Source organism: Oncorhynchus mykiss, chromosome 15 (genome assembly GCF_057628025.1).
Source record: "Oncorhynchus mykiss isolate SJ-2025 chromosome 15, ASM5762802v1, whole genome shotgun sequence".
Lineage (NCBI taxonomy): Eukaryota > Metazoa > Chordata > Actinopteri > Salmoniformes > Salmonidae > Oncorhynchus > Oncorhynchus mykiss.
The window spans coordinates 62,150,728-62,165,687 of NC_143036.1; the positions used below are offsets into that span (position 1 = coordinate 62,150,728).

At 43.0% G+C, this 14,960-nt stretch overlaps 1 long non-coding RNA gene across 1 annotated transcript; it reads left to right on the top strand.

The window, feature by feature from the left end:
- Window positions 1-2,238: 2,238 nt before the first annotated feature.
- Window positions 2,239-4,988, top strand: LOC149978140 (uncharacterized). The gene is made up of 3 exons (XR_016486827.1): window positions 2,239-2,368; window positions 2,491-2,621; window positions 3,798-4,988. It is a non-coding gene; the product is annotated as an uncharacterized LOC149978140 (long non-coding RNA).
- The last annotated feature ends 9,972 nt before the right edge of the window (window positions 4,989-14,960 follow it).

Sequence of the window (14,960 nt, forward strand, 5' to 3'; positions counted from 1 at the left end):
CAATATGAATTACCAATGTAATTAACAATAATATGGTGGGTGCTTATATTTGTCCTATTTCACACATGTAGGCTACAAGTGTGTATTATACGCATGTATAATACGCACGCATATCCCAACTCTCCCTGAGACACCCTCAGAGAGTGGGGTCACGGTGGGGCCGGTGTGATTTGGGGGGCCTGGTCCGCCCTACTTTACCTCGTTGCCCTGCCAAATACAATTTTGAAATATGCTTAATTTATTTGACGGAGATGCGCGCCAACAGAAAGACGCATCAATCTCAGATGAAGCATCCGAACAAGCGAAACAGCGCCCCTCTGTCTCAGTATGTAGGCCATGTATTTAATACTGTCTGGACCAAAAGAGTATGGCATGTCATACTATTTCTGTCCAGACAGCATCAGATACATGGGCTACATAGGGGTGCTGTTTCGCTCGCTCGGATACTTTCTTCGGTGATATAGTTTCAGCAGAGAGGAAGAGGGGAGGGCTCACTCGTTAAATTCTGTCCAGTATAAACCCAATGCGTTTCTATGGGGATAATATGCAGACCTAAACTTGTCGCCTGCCTTCCTGCCTTTGGGACAAAAACGAATTGTTAGGGCGGAGACATGAGCATCTCGTCATTATATGTAGATATCTGGTGTCAGCCTCTTGCGAATTGGAAAGGAAAGTTGGCGGGTGTACAGTGCACTGTTAAAATGCTGGATTGCCCTAAAGAAAAATGATGTTCCGACAAAATTATACAATTATCCTGTCTGAATAAAATAATTCAAAATACTTCACACGTGAGCATTACTTAGCCACATAGGATAATTAGCTTCTTCAAAAAAGGTTTGCTGTGGTCGCTTTAAATCACCCGTGTGTTTGTGAAGCCCGCGATATGGGTAATGGGTGTGGCAATAGGTCCAGCTGATTGAGTCGCAGCTGCCAGTGAACATAGGAATGAGAGGGTTGTGGCGAAGATATGGCGCTTTCAGTGAACATAGGAATGAGAGGGTTGTGGCGAAGATATGGCGCTGTCAGTGAACATAAGAATGAGAGGGTTGTGGCGAAGATATGGCGCGTTCCTCTCTATAATGCATGCATGTAAGAACGTGTCCATTTGGCCATTTCTGATTGACATACAGCACTATTTTTTTATTCGCCTCACACGTCTGCGAAGTCTGTTTTTTAAACATCCACTGCGAATGATAGTTATTCAGTATTTGAAAAATCTTTCCAACACTCCCGGCCTCGAAAACGCAAAATATCATGATCTGATGATCCTATATATCCAGTGTAAACGTCATAAAAACAGCTTTCTATCCCGAGCTCACTGGCGCAGGAAACTCTAGGGCCCGGAATAGCTAGTTGATACAATGTTTCACTCTTCTTTTTTTTCGCTAGAGACAGCTTCGATCCGGACCAAGTGATGATTTAACGTTGTACTTCACTAGCAATAGCACAAATCATTTTAAATCCATTAACTCAGTTATATGTTTGTACTTGAACTCAAAACGAACAACCGCTATTATCTATCTGGTAACGTTACTCAAAAGATGACCACAATTTCCAGATAGGACGGTTTGCTATCGTAAAGGTGTAAGAAATCATAGCTACATTTCTTACTGCAGAGTAGGGGCTCGATGACATCTCCTGGCAGCTCTGGCTCACTGTCCTGCTCAGAGCCAGAGGTCTCTGTGTCGTCCCTTGATACATCAATTACATTAAAATAACACAATGGCATGATCTATCTAGAAACTTAGGCTGGTAGTTGGTTTTAAGGTACAGTTATGATAATGGAGATTTGTAATTGAGATTGGACTCAAATGTGGATTGGATGCTTAGATGTATCCATAGACTGTCTTATTTTTGCAACAGTGTCAAATAAACATGACAAGAAAGGGAGAGATATCAAACTTATTTTTAAAGAAGCACAACCAGGCAGATCAGGTGCAAACAGACCCCAGGCCTTGCATCACCACCGGACCCCAGAGCAGCTCCCTACCTGAGGCTAGTCAGAGTCAGTGTGGTCAGACTTCACAAGGACCCAGTCTACCACCACCAGGTCAGAGCATCTACCACGCAGTCAGTCACATGCCCAGTTAAGAGTTTAAATGTAGCTTCAGCTTGTAATAGATGATTTTGTCAGGTTAAGCCTCACTTTAAAATGTTGGTTGTGTTCTTGTTTTGATGGCTGTGACATTTTTATTGTGATTATACACTAATGGTTCTTGTGTTATTTTAATGTAATAGATGTATCAAGGGACGACACAGAGACCTCTGGCTCTGAGCAGGACAGTGAGCCAGAGCTGCCAGGAGATGTCATCGAGCCCCTACCAACTTGCATCAAGCACCAGATGTGCTGTTCCAAAAGGACCCAGTGGTAGGCCAGGCCTAAACTTTAAACTACACATTTTATTTAGCAGCTGTTAGTATCTAATCTTGAGAATCTCTTTATTCTACATTTCCATAGAGATATGACACATTATCTAACGTGTATTTCAGATGTTTCAAGATCCAGAGAAGAGGGTCCCGTACAGCGGTGTTTGAAAACATTTCCCAGAACTCAGCATGGTACTAGGAAAATGGCTTTCAACAGCTCCTGGTATAAGGACAATTCATGACTGGAATATTCTGTAAGTCAAGATAACGACTTATTGTTGGCTCTGTTGAAATATTCCTGATTTAAGCTCCATTCGAAGGCAGAGCATCGTATCAATGCTATGAATGCTTGGAATCAACACAAAAGGTCTAGTGAAAGCAACTCATCAATGTTAGATGTCATAGATGAGGACTGGAAAAAGGAAGTGGAGGAAAATTGTACTTGCATTAAAACAATTGTAGATGACCTCATATTAACTGCCACTCAAAATATAGCGCAGTCATTGAGAGTCTAATGACTCTCACAACAAGGGTAATTTTGACCCTCTCATAGAGAAAAGGATGAATGCATGTGGCAATGGTAAGTACACAAGCCACCAAATCCAGAACGAAGTTCTTGAGGGCTTAGCTGAGATGGTAAAAGTGAAATAATAAGAGAAGTAAAAGAAAGTTAAGTTTTTAGTGTAAATGCAGATAAAACCAAAGATAATTTTTTTTTTTTTTTTTTTACAAATGTCTTTAGTTGTGAGGTACCATTACAATGGGGCCATCCACGAAAGCTTTTTACACTTTCAGTCAGCTGAAAGCATAGATGCAGCAGGTCTCACAAAAATGATAATTGATTGCCTTAATAATCTTGTGGGGCAAGGCTGTGACGCTGCATCCGTCATGAGCGGAAAGCATTCTGGTGTGTCTGCACGGATTAAAAACAGTGCAAGATTAGCATTTTATGTGCACTGTAATGCACATTGTTTGAATTTGGTTCTTGTCGGTGCTGTAAAATCAGTGCCTGAGGCAGTTAACTTTTTTGCTCTCCTGCAGAAGCTTTATAACGTTGTATCTGGCTCGTACGTTCATCTCAAGTGACTTACAGTTCAGAAAGAGCTGTATCCACAGCAGCAGCCCAGGGAACTACAGAGACTTACAGATGTAAGGTGGGCATGCAGAGACATGGCATGCCGTAATCTGAGGGACAGGCTTCCAGCAGTTGAGTGCCACAGGATATCACACTTGAAAATAGTGGTGATGTCACACCCTGATCAGTTTCACCTGTCCTTTTTATTGTCTCCACCCCCTCCCGGTGTTGCTTGTTATCCCTGATGTATATAACCCTGTGTTTCCTGTATCGCTGTACCAGTTTGTCTTGTATGTTCCAAGTCAACCAGCGTGTTTTTCCCGTGCTCCTGCCCTTTTCTATTCTCTTTTACTAGTCCTCCCGGTTTTGACCCTTGCCTGTTTTCTGGACTCTGTACCCGCCTGCCTGACCATTCTGCCTGACCTGACCTCAAGCCTGCCAGCCACACTGTACCTCCTGGACTCTGACCTGGTTTTGACCTTTTGCCTGTCCACGACCATTCTCTTGCCTATCCTTTTTGGATACAACAAATATCAAAGACTCAAACCGTCTGCATCTGGGTCTCGCCTTGTGCCCTTATAGATGATAGATCAGTGGAGGCAAGGGGCCTTCTTTCTCAGATAGATTTACATTTCATAGGGCTTTTGGTTACCTTTTGTTAAGTGATTGGTGATGCCAAATGTCTTTCTGACATGCTCCAATCAAGCTCTCTTGACCTAGCAAGGTCTGTGGATCTAGTAGGTGCCTTTACAGACACATTACAGGAAGGTCTGTGGATCTAGTAGGTGCCCTTAGACACATTACAGGACTACAGAAGTGAGGGTTACTTTGGAGAACTATGGAAAGAGATTGCAGAGCACTGCAAAATAAGTGTACAAACAGTGTGTAAAAGACTAAAACAAGCTTAAGATTTCACGACTCATTGATGATGAGCACTGTAGGACAGAAAAATAGTGGCCAAAGTGATGGTTTCTGTCACACCAGTCAGTAGTGATTTTTGCGAGAAGCTTCTCAGCTTTAAAACTGATTCAAACCCACCTTACGACAACAATGGTTGATGACAGGTTAAGTCACCTCAGAATTCACAGTGTTGAGTCAAGGTGAGTACGCTCCCTCAACATGGATGAGTTTGTGAAACATTTAGCCAGTTCTCACCAGAACAGCAGAAGTATTCTGTTTTAAATCTACCTATGATAATTTGGCACTTAGGCAGTCCCTCTGGTCATGATTAAAACCTGCACTGTGTACTAGCTAGTACACTGATGTTCTAAAATGATAATTCCAAAGGATATCATGTCACACTGATTTAATTTGGTCTTGATTAGGCCAATTCCAAAACGTTTCATTGCTATTAGTTAACATAATATATATGAGCATAAATATGATACTGTAAGTTTGTTGTATTGATTGGCAACAAAACTTTTTTATTTTTCTGCTTCATATTTCTGTCCATTTCTGCTTGATACCTGGTATGTCAAATTGCAGTGTGTTTTTTTGTAAATGTACTTTTTTGTAAATAAACTATTCAATTTATGTAACACACAAATGCTATCTTATCTCCTTGGTGCTTAAGCTTTATTTTCTGAAAATAATTTGGATGTTCAACACTTATAGACCCAGATTATATATTCATGAAAACAGAGTGACCCAAGTCTCTCCAGTATGTGAGTACAGTATTGTGTGTGTGTGTGTGTGAGAGAGAGAGAGAGAAATTGAGCTGCAGTTCCGAGGTAGAGACACTGACTATTCATAGTATGTTAAAGAATTCTAGTGAAGTAACCCTTTTGGACCACCCTATCTGCCACATTGAAGAACTCTGGGTTTAGTGAATTATCACTTCTACCTCTAATCAGCAATCATAGGATTCAGTCATGCTCCTTAGATGCCAGGTTAGGGTCACACAGTCATTTTGTTGTCATGGTCTATGGACCCCCTGAAGTAGCCTTGGCCACTCCATGTAGAAAACTCTAGTTCTGCCTCTGAGTATCACAGAAACACAACACTTTGAATGAATAACAGACAAATGTTCATAACAATTGTCTATGGATGAAATTGATCAAAGTATCTGTTCAAAACATGAAAAACGTACAAAAACGTTTATTTAGAATGATTAGATTTCACTATAAATGTGACATTTTAATATATACTTATTTTGGGGAATTTAAACCATTTACTTGTGTTACAAAAGGTTTAAAAAAATATATAAAGTGTTACTGCTTGACAGACAGTGTCTCTCAAAAATGACCCCATTGATGCTTTTAAGCAAAAAATATGTTGCTGCTTTTAGGGTTAATCTCATTTGCCTTTCTCTTTCTCACAAAAATGCCCTCTAAACTTCTCTCTTCTATGGGATGCATTCAATTTTCCATTTTTTTTCAGACAATTTCTGATTTGTCCATGTGCATGCTGAGCATCATTTATTTGTATTGCTCTAGTTACAGGAGGGCATGCAAGGTTTGTGGCAATAGAGTTTGCAATTTGGATTATGGAAGAGTGGTCATCACAGACAGAAAGAGTGTTTATTACTGGAATGTACTGCTGCGGTCGTCTATATACGTACGTGTCAAGTTTCAACATTGTGCAGACATTGTAGTAGCCTACTGTAATGTTTATTTTTTCAGTGTGTCTGTCCTTAGTTCCCCGTAATCCATTTGATGACAAAGCAAAGAGAGCAGTCCAATTCGTTGTGGGAGAAATCAGGTCAGAACTCCACAGAGACCAGGGGAAATTAGCTGCTTCCAAAACTGAGTTGATGAAAGGCAGTCGTGCGTCCCAGACAGGCGTGTGAAGGGAGTCCTTATTATCCAACGTCCTGCATCAATGCTTCGTTGAGATACATGTCTTAAACACTTTTTAAAGACTTTATTTTCATAGAATTAGGAGGTAGCCCTTTACCAACTAGGTACCCCCCCCCCCCCCCCCACACACACACACACACACACACACACACACACACACACACACACACACACACACACACACACACACATACATATAAACACACACTGCTGGCTAGTAGCAGTGAGAAAAGCTCAGAAAGAGAACCTGAATGAGTAATGTTGCATAAGGAAATTACTCTTAGTCATTGAACAGAGATGTTAATATGTGTAATGAAATACAGCCACAACATCTATTTATTTGGGATGTTGACGCACATACCTTGTTGATCTGATACAGGGCATCCTGTACAATCTGTGTAATCCAGATGAGGCACACTAAACTTTGACGCACAAGTCAAAATTAACAAAGAGAAAGACGAAACGTGTTGTCAGATTGCAATATTCCATGTGTAGCAGTAGCTTGCTTGGGTTATAGAACAGTGTACATCTTTTTGATCCATGGGTCGTATCAGTGTCTATCTTTCAAATGCACTGATAACGTCAAGTCTCTCAATCAATAAAATGGTTCACCTCATCCACTGCTATAAAACTCTGCTCAACAGCATCCTCAGGTGGAAGATAAAGGTGAAAACACAACTGAGCAGCGACATCAACGTTCAGACTGACAATTGACAAAGAGGAAAAGGATCAACCAATTAGCACATTCAACCTGACATTCTAAAATGTCACTTTTTTAATGAGAGAAAAACACCTCTAAATCGCAAACTCAGTACAGTTACACAAAGTGATGTGTTCCCACCATATTTGTTGCGAGCAGTTGAATGTCCATCAGATTTGGCCTTTACGTCAGTGCTGACCACAGAGAGCCACATGACTCAGTGGTGTCGAGGAGCTTTGGGCCTGGGCATGATGGGAATGGGCCTGCTGTTCACGTGGGATAGAGGAAGTGGGGAGCCTCTTTGACATCAAGCATCCGACCATACGACCTGCAGTGTATTGGTTGAGTCTGTGGTTGTTTGCTTTCCCATGATTTATCGTGGCATTGCAGTTGACAGAGCAGCATGTCAATGGAAATAAACATAGTGATTTTGTAGGATTTGTTAATCTGTGTTTTCTGCTGCTGACACCAGAAGCATTTATTGTGTGAAGACTCACAGCCTGCGTTTACACAGGCAGACCAATAAATAAAATGCAAATCCCCACTAATTGGTCTTTTGACCAATCACATCAGCTCTGAAAAAAATATCTGAAATGATTGGTAAAACGACCAATTAGTGGAAAAAGATATCAGAAAACGGGCTGCCTGTGTAAACACAGTGACTTTGGGCCTGGGCACTTTGTTTACCACACTGTTGTATGCATTAGAACAAAGCACATGACAAGGCAGAAAGGAAGGTTACATTACACAGAGCAGTGGAACAGCCTATATGAATGACAACTCTGTCTGTCTGGAACCAGAGAGAAGAGAGGAAAGTAGAGTCTGCGTCTTGTCATACTCTTACCCTTAAAGGAGGGAAGCGGTCAGGCCATACCCGGGGCAGGGGAGGGCTGAAGATAAATAGTGTCTTGGGAATCTGTATACAGTGGCATGAGTCATGCGAGTGCCGTGCAGCACCTACCTATGCCTGACATTTACAGCAGGGAGAGAGGTGTTTACAATGCCGGACGCGGGTGAACAGGCACCTGGCTCCTTTTATTGTCAGGGAGAATTCCCACTTCCCCGCTCCAATGACCCAGTGCAGTGTGGATGTGTAGTGATGGCAATGATGTTCCCCTCACTTCTTCTAGACTGACCTCCACTTAGGGTCCTCTTCAACCTGGCTTTGGCTACCCTACTGAAAGTTTTACACAAGATGAATAAATTACATTTGCCATTCCAAATTAATATATTTTAAATATATGTGGTGAAAAACTTGCAAACTAAAAATGCATTTCAAACCATATTTCTTTGTGTTTGTTTACAATAAATACATTTTCAACACATTTCGATGGGTACATCCTGTAGGGTTGGCATAGCTGTGCCAGGCATGCCAGTTTTGAGTCAGCCAATGCCCTCACCAGTCTCCAGTCTATTCATAGCACCACCACCACTCTCCCATTTAGGCACACAGGCCAAGGGGGCCCATATGCATTTTTAAATTGCATTTGTTTTTCTCCTCTGAGTTGGGATACGGTCCTCTTTTAAATCCAGGGGCCTGCTATTCTCATGCAGTGTGTTGGAGTTGGATGAGAGGAATGAAAAGAGGCCCTCTGTGTTTTAGAGTGACAGTTAAAGTGAATGAGGACGTACCGTGTGTGTTTGACTTCTGGGTTATTATGTGATGGACTCAGCTTCACAGTCAACACTGTATGTGGTGTGTGAGATGTCTTAAGAGGGTAGGTGTGATTCAGAAGCCCCTCTCACTGCGGCTCACTGTGCTCTTTCCATCAGGGCTGCAGCCATGGTTCATGCGTGACAAACCCATAGAGTAATCAGCCTACAGATAACTCGGAGGGATGTTCCTCCACCATGTAAGCGTGCCAATGTCTACACCCCAGTGTCAGACAGAGGAAACTCTGTGCGAGGAGACGACCCAGGCTGGACATCAAGCAGGACAGATAGACCTGTGTGGTCGTGTTGAGGGTTGCTGGGGCCCCCCTCGCCGTCTGCATAGGAAACACGTTAGGGCCACAGAATCGTCCTCGATTTCCTGCTTTGCTCAGCGGCCCGCTAAAGCACACAATCCCTTTGTGTTCACAACTGTCAAGTTCTCCTTACATTGTCCAGGCCACTCCGCGATCTCAAGTTAAACGCTCTCAGATTACTGCTTTGGGTATGGTATTTCAAGCACAGCATTTGTAGGGTACCGGGGGCCTGCACAATAACCTCAGCACTGCTTCATAACAGGATAAACATTTGTATTTTTCATACGTAAAGAGTGTTGGAGTTGGTTAACTAAAACCTGCATTGCTAGAAGAGTTAGCTGAGTCTCTACTGTACTGTGTCAGAACAGAAGTGCAGGACTCTGGGAGAGAAGAGTCTGTAGCCAGTCACCCAGTAAAGCCAGGGAACAGGCATTAAATAAAGACAATACCATATATGTGCATTCCCTCTCCACAGCCTTATGGAAACACATCACCTGGAGGCGCGACCCCGTGACCTTATCTTGTCACAGCACCACGAGCATGAGACAATGGCTCGCAGATTTACAGCAAAGGAGCAGGCTTTTCGGTTCGAAGTTATGCTCTCATTTGACCATAATAGGTTGAGGCGAGGTAGAAAAAGTGTTGCTGGTAACTGAAGTTTCCCTGAGCAGAGGGAGAGAGAGGGCTGCCAAGCCCTGGGTGCTGGGGGTGAGGGGGCGAGAGGGGTTCTTTGGAGTTTTGTGAGGAATACAGTAGTACGGTTGCCATGGAGACAGGGAAGCACTCTTCAGGGCCAGCTTATGAAGAAGAAAAGCGACTTCGCAGTGAGGGCAGTGAATACAGCGTCTGCCTGCCTGTCCGCGAAGGGAAATAACGATTAGGAGCCACAGGTCTTACCTTTCATATCTCTGTCTGTGGGTCCATGAATAGGCCCTGTCATTCCCACTCTTCACCCTACATCCTGCTCTTAAAGAAGTCACATGCATCAACCTTCCCAGTTTCGTCATAATGACTCCACTGCGTAAAAGGCAGGCCATCCAAGGTTAGGTTGTGATCAGTCAGACAAAATAGGAAAATGACAGTTGATGTATCAGCGACATGACCAGGCCACCATCCTCTAGCTGTGGGCATGTTGGCTTGTTTAGTTGACGCACACAGCTATCCAAACTATATATTTTCCCATAATGCCTAGCCTTAAAACTTTACTCCAATGCCCTTAACCCCTTTAGGTCTAAGCCCTTAGAGCGCAGTATCTACTAAGCTAATATATGGAATTGTTTTAAGGACCCCTGCAGGTATAAACAAATATATACCTATATTTGATAAAACATTGAATTTGGCCTTTACTGCTATAGCCCATAGAAACGCATTGAATAACACATTTGGACATGGCAAACAGACAGTGTTTGTCCTATTTCTGAGAAATATAAGAACTTTGTGAGAGTCTCCCTTTTCTATAAAGGTGACATATTATTTTTTAGCTCCAATGATTCGATTCTGGACAACTTGTTCTGTGAGAAGATCTCTTCGAAATGAGGATGCCCGCGACAGAGAGTTCAGACAACTGATGTAAAGCTTGTGGATGTTGTAGAGCGAAACAACCATTGTGTTCGTGAGTCTCATTTTTCGATGGTGGTGACACTAGTTTGTAGCTCAAACATTTCGGGTTTTACACATGATTTTGTGATGATTTTCTTGTCTGGATCTTGTCATGCATAGAAAAAGACCGCTATAGGCTCAAACTCTATATCGGTGGAAAGAAGGGATTGAGCTGCAGCCACAACAAGAAACAGCAAGTATTTCGCAGAAACACATGGGGAGCTATTCAATATTCAAAATGACATCACTGTGTGACACACAGGTCTGTCAATGTGACATAATTGTAGTCTACTTATAGGCTACTGTATGCATCCACAATTTTTAAGTGGAATCATATTGCTACATAATCTAAACACTTTTCCTGCTTGTCCATAGAAACATTGCTTGAGCTTCTCAGTGTCAGTTGTGTACATGCTGATAGGCTCTGAGTGACAGTTATTTACAGTATGTTTGGCCACCTCCAGCCTCTTTCTTAGAAGCACCAGCCCCAGGGGTGCATAGCGGTGGGCCACTGAAGGGGGGATTTCCTCACCCTTTACCACAGTATAAAGTTACCCTGGAGGGCAACCAAAATGGCCGTCACTCCATCTCCACCTCTTACTGTTGTGCCATGGCAGCGGTAAATATTGATGTCTGCTGCTGTGTGTGACAGCTCAGGCCGGTAAAATGTGTCCTGGTATTAAACCCTCGTTTGGACTTGAGCCTCTTCCATTAATTTGGCTATTTTAGCAGGCATAGTGGCGGGCCTTGCAGACAGCTGTCCTCTAGCCCACTGGGGTGGGAGGCATTGTCCCCTGGCCTGTACACAGGACCTGATGCTCATCATTAGACAGAGCATTAGGTTCCAGGAAGAGACAGAGACTCACACACACTGCTTTTTCAGCAGAGAGAGAGAGGGAGAGAGAGAGAGACAGAGAGAGAGAGAGAGAGAGAGAGAGAGAAAGAGAGAGAGAGAGAGAGAGAGAGAGGGAGAGAGAGAGAGAGAGAGAGAGGGAGAGAGAGAGAGAGAGAGAGAGGGAGAGAGAGATGGAGAGAGAGAGATGGAGAGAGAGAGAGAGAGAGAGAGAGAGAGAGAGACAGACAGACACAGAGACAGAGAGGCAGAGAGAGGGAGAGAAAGAGAGAGAGACAGAGAGAGAGTTTAATTAACAGGGTAATGTTTAACAGCCAGTTGTAAACATCTAGATGTTTGAGAAAAGGCACGTAAGGGAGAGTGGGGTAAGTTGAGCCAAAGAGGATGAGACACACTTGTTTCTAGGAAAACATACACAAAATGAATAATTTGACCAAATATTTAGGAAGTCATCATTCCATTGAGTCTGTGAAGGAAGAAACCACAAGGAAAAAGTGGTAAGTAAGTTAGGTCCAAAAAACGATTTTCACAAAGTTAAACAAATGTATTGTGTTAGAGGTTTCATGATGCTTACATCTAAACAAAAGTAGATACTTTGAAGATTGTATTATACATCAGTTGGGGTCTCTATAAGCTTCAAAATGACGTCCTAAACCTAGGATGAAAGTTCTTCCTTGTAGCTATGTTGGCTAATATAGTCAAAATGTTTGCCTTGAGGTAAGTTGAGCCAATGGCCACCATACAAATTATTATACCATTTTGTCAGTTTAATGCATAATATGCATAATATTTTGCAATGTGTCATGCATATGAACTCAAGATAGTACATTTTTATTGTTGAGCAAATTGAAATGTTTTCTTCCCAGGCCTAATGCAAGGCATTACCGCTGGAAAATGAGATAACAACAGGGTCTGGCCTATGTTAAAATTGTTTTAAAAATAAACTTACCCCACTCTCCCCTACTGTAATGTTAAGTTAAAAGCTAGCGCGATGTAACGGCCATGACATTAAGGTGATATCCAATGTGTTCTGTACACATAAACTACATTTCTTCATCCCACTTTCTCTTAAAGCATCATTATGTATTTTAGAGTGGGTTATTGTTTATAGAGTGTCTGGATCATTCAAAGGTTCTGTCTTAAAGCTATACTTGAAACATTGAGAACATTGAGTTGACCTGGGAAAGTAACTAAACTTGCCAACGCAGTAGTCATTCCCTCACTGTCTCTCTGTCACATTCACACTCTTTCTCCTCCTCTCTCTCAGCCTTTCACTTTCTTCTCTCTCTCTCTCTCTCTCCTTTGTCCTCCTTTTGTGGTTCTGGTAAGGATTCATGCAAGAGGCAAAGTGTGGAGGGTGTGTGGGGGCCATCAGCAGCGTTCGGGTCAGGGCAGGGAGGGCCACCACAGCACAGTCTGTCTCTGTCTATCTGATGGGCTCTGGGACAGTGGCTGCAGCATGGACAACATCTGCTGGACCTGGGAGGAAATACAATGACAAATACTGCAGCCAGAACCATGGAGGTTCTTTCCACCACCACCACACTCTGAACATGGCTTTGCTGATGAACACCAGTTAGCCAGACTGAATCATACAGTGATAGCGGTAGTGTTATTGCTCTACCTCAGTTACATAATGGACCACCATTATAAATCAATTATTGAATGAGATGCATTTTGATTGAATTGATGCATGGAAATACATTTTGGTCCCTCTCATTTTATGGGGTCTTTGAGTTTTTCTGTTAGCGTCTGTCTGTGTAGTATGGCTGCATGCATATGCACAGTGTGATTTACTGTCTGTTCCTCTGCATAATGTACAGCGTTTTTGTGTTTATAGTTCGGTGCATGTCTGCGTGTCTATAGGATAGGTGTCTCCGATCCACGAGGCCTGCAATGTATGCCATTTTCTGTCCTCACCATAGCTAATCAATGACATAATCAACGATACAGTTCCCAAACCAAAAAGAACTCCAGCAGGACTGAGGCCCTTTAGGACTGGGGTTGTACACCCCTGACATAAGCAGCCTGACGGAGTGTCTCTGTGTAACCGTACAGCATGTCTTTGTATCGTCACTGTGTGTGTCTGTGTCTCAGTACAGTCAGTGTCTGTGCTCCTGGCTCCCCAGGAGAAGAGAGGACGGGGCTGGGAAGCTGTGTGCTGCTGCAGCTGGGAAAGTGGGCCAGCACAGCGCTCACAAGGCCTCCACAGGAGCACTCCTTAAAAGGCCAGGATGAATGATGTCGTTGTGGACTCTCTTCTTTTCATTTTTTTTCTTTCCTTCTTAAAGAGGAGAGAAGCCTAGCAGCAGGCTTTGTGGAACTCGTCGTGCACATCAGATACACACACAACATCGATGACTTCAGAGGGCTGGAGTACGTAAGCCTCATGTCCATCATATTCTGACTGGTGCACACAGAGACCATGGGTTTATTTGACAAATTGCTACAGTATGTGTAGTCGTTCAATGGGGCAATGTTTATATTTGTCTCTATTAGATATTGGAAAAGTAGAATAAATCCCTGAGTAGTATAAAACTGTTATTTCCAGCAATGCAATCGAATTGTCTCCTCCTCTTCCTCACAGTCAAAGTTACGTGGTTCTCCATGATAGGGCATGTTTAAGGGAGAAAGTGAGGAAGAGAGGGCTGTCCACTTTGATAGAATGTGACATGAACATGGTTGACAACATGATGCGCCGAGGCAGGGTTCTCAAGCGTTCTGGACCATTTACAGTCTGCTGAAGGCTCTGGAGAAGGGCGTCATTAATTCAACTGTCATCCTTATGAAACCTCGGTTAATGTGCATGGTTCAGTCTTGGGGCCACTGAAGATGGAGAGAAAAACAAGATCATGGAGTGAGCCAAGGGATATATGGGAACAATAGCAGGTTCCCCTTCTACGAAAAATATAAACATTTCATCAACTACCATGTATGTGTTAATCTAGGCCGACAATACAAATATCAGCAAGATGTATCAAGTGATAATTTCCATGCTATGAAATTCTCATGCAGTTACCAGGAAGGCTCTTTAGCTACATCTTGACCCTAACAACTAATTAAAAAACACAGAGCATGTTCAGTAGCGGATGTCTTCTTCAGACAACAGCTGTTGGCCTCTCAGTTTCAGGGGGTTCAACTTTTTCCACCAGGACCTCACTGATAGGGGTCAAGGACTGCTTTATGTACACAATGCTACAACATGGCCGAACCCAGGGTCCCTCTTAAACCCCTGTTTGCCTCCACACAGGACAATTTGGTAGCCCTGTCTGAAGTCTTCCCTTTCTCCGCAGTAAACCGCCGCACCAAAGGGCCTGCGATGCGAAGCGAGTGTGGGCTGTTCCTCCTCTCCCCGCTACGCCCAAATCTGTGAGCCATCTGCTGTTATCTGAGGAATGTGCTGCACACTTTATGGACATATATGTACCAGCGCTTTGACGTCTTCCCTATTTTTAGACACCGGCCCCGCTGCTGGAGGTTGTTATTATGATGTCACACAGGCTCTGAAAATAAATCAGTTTGTTTGTCTTAGGTTGCACCTCCCGCCTGCTTTCCATGTCAAGTCTGTTTGTGTTTACATGTCTGTTAAACTGCATTTTTT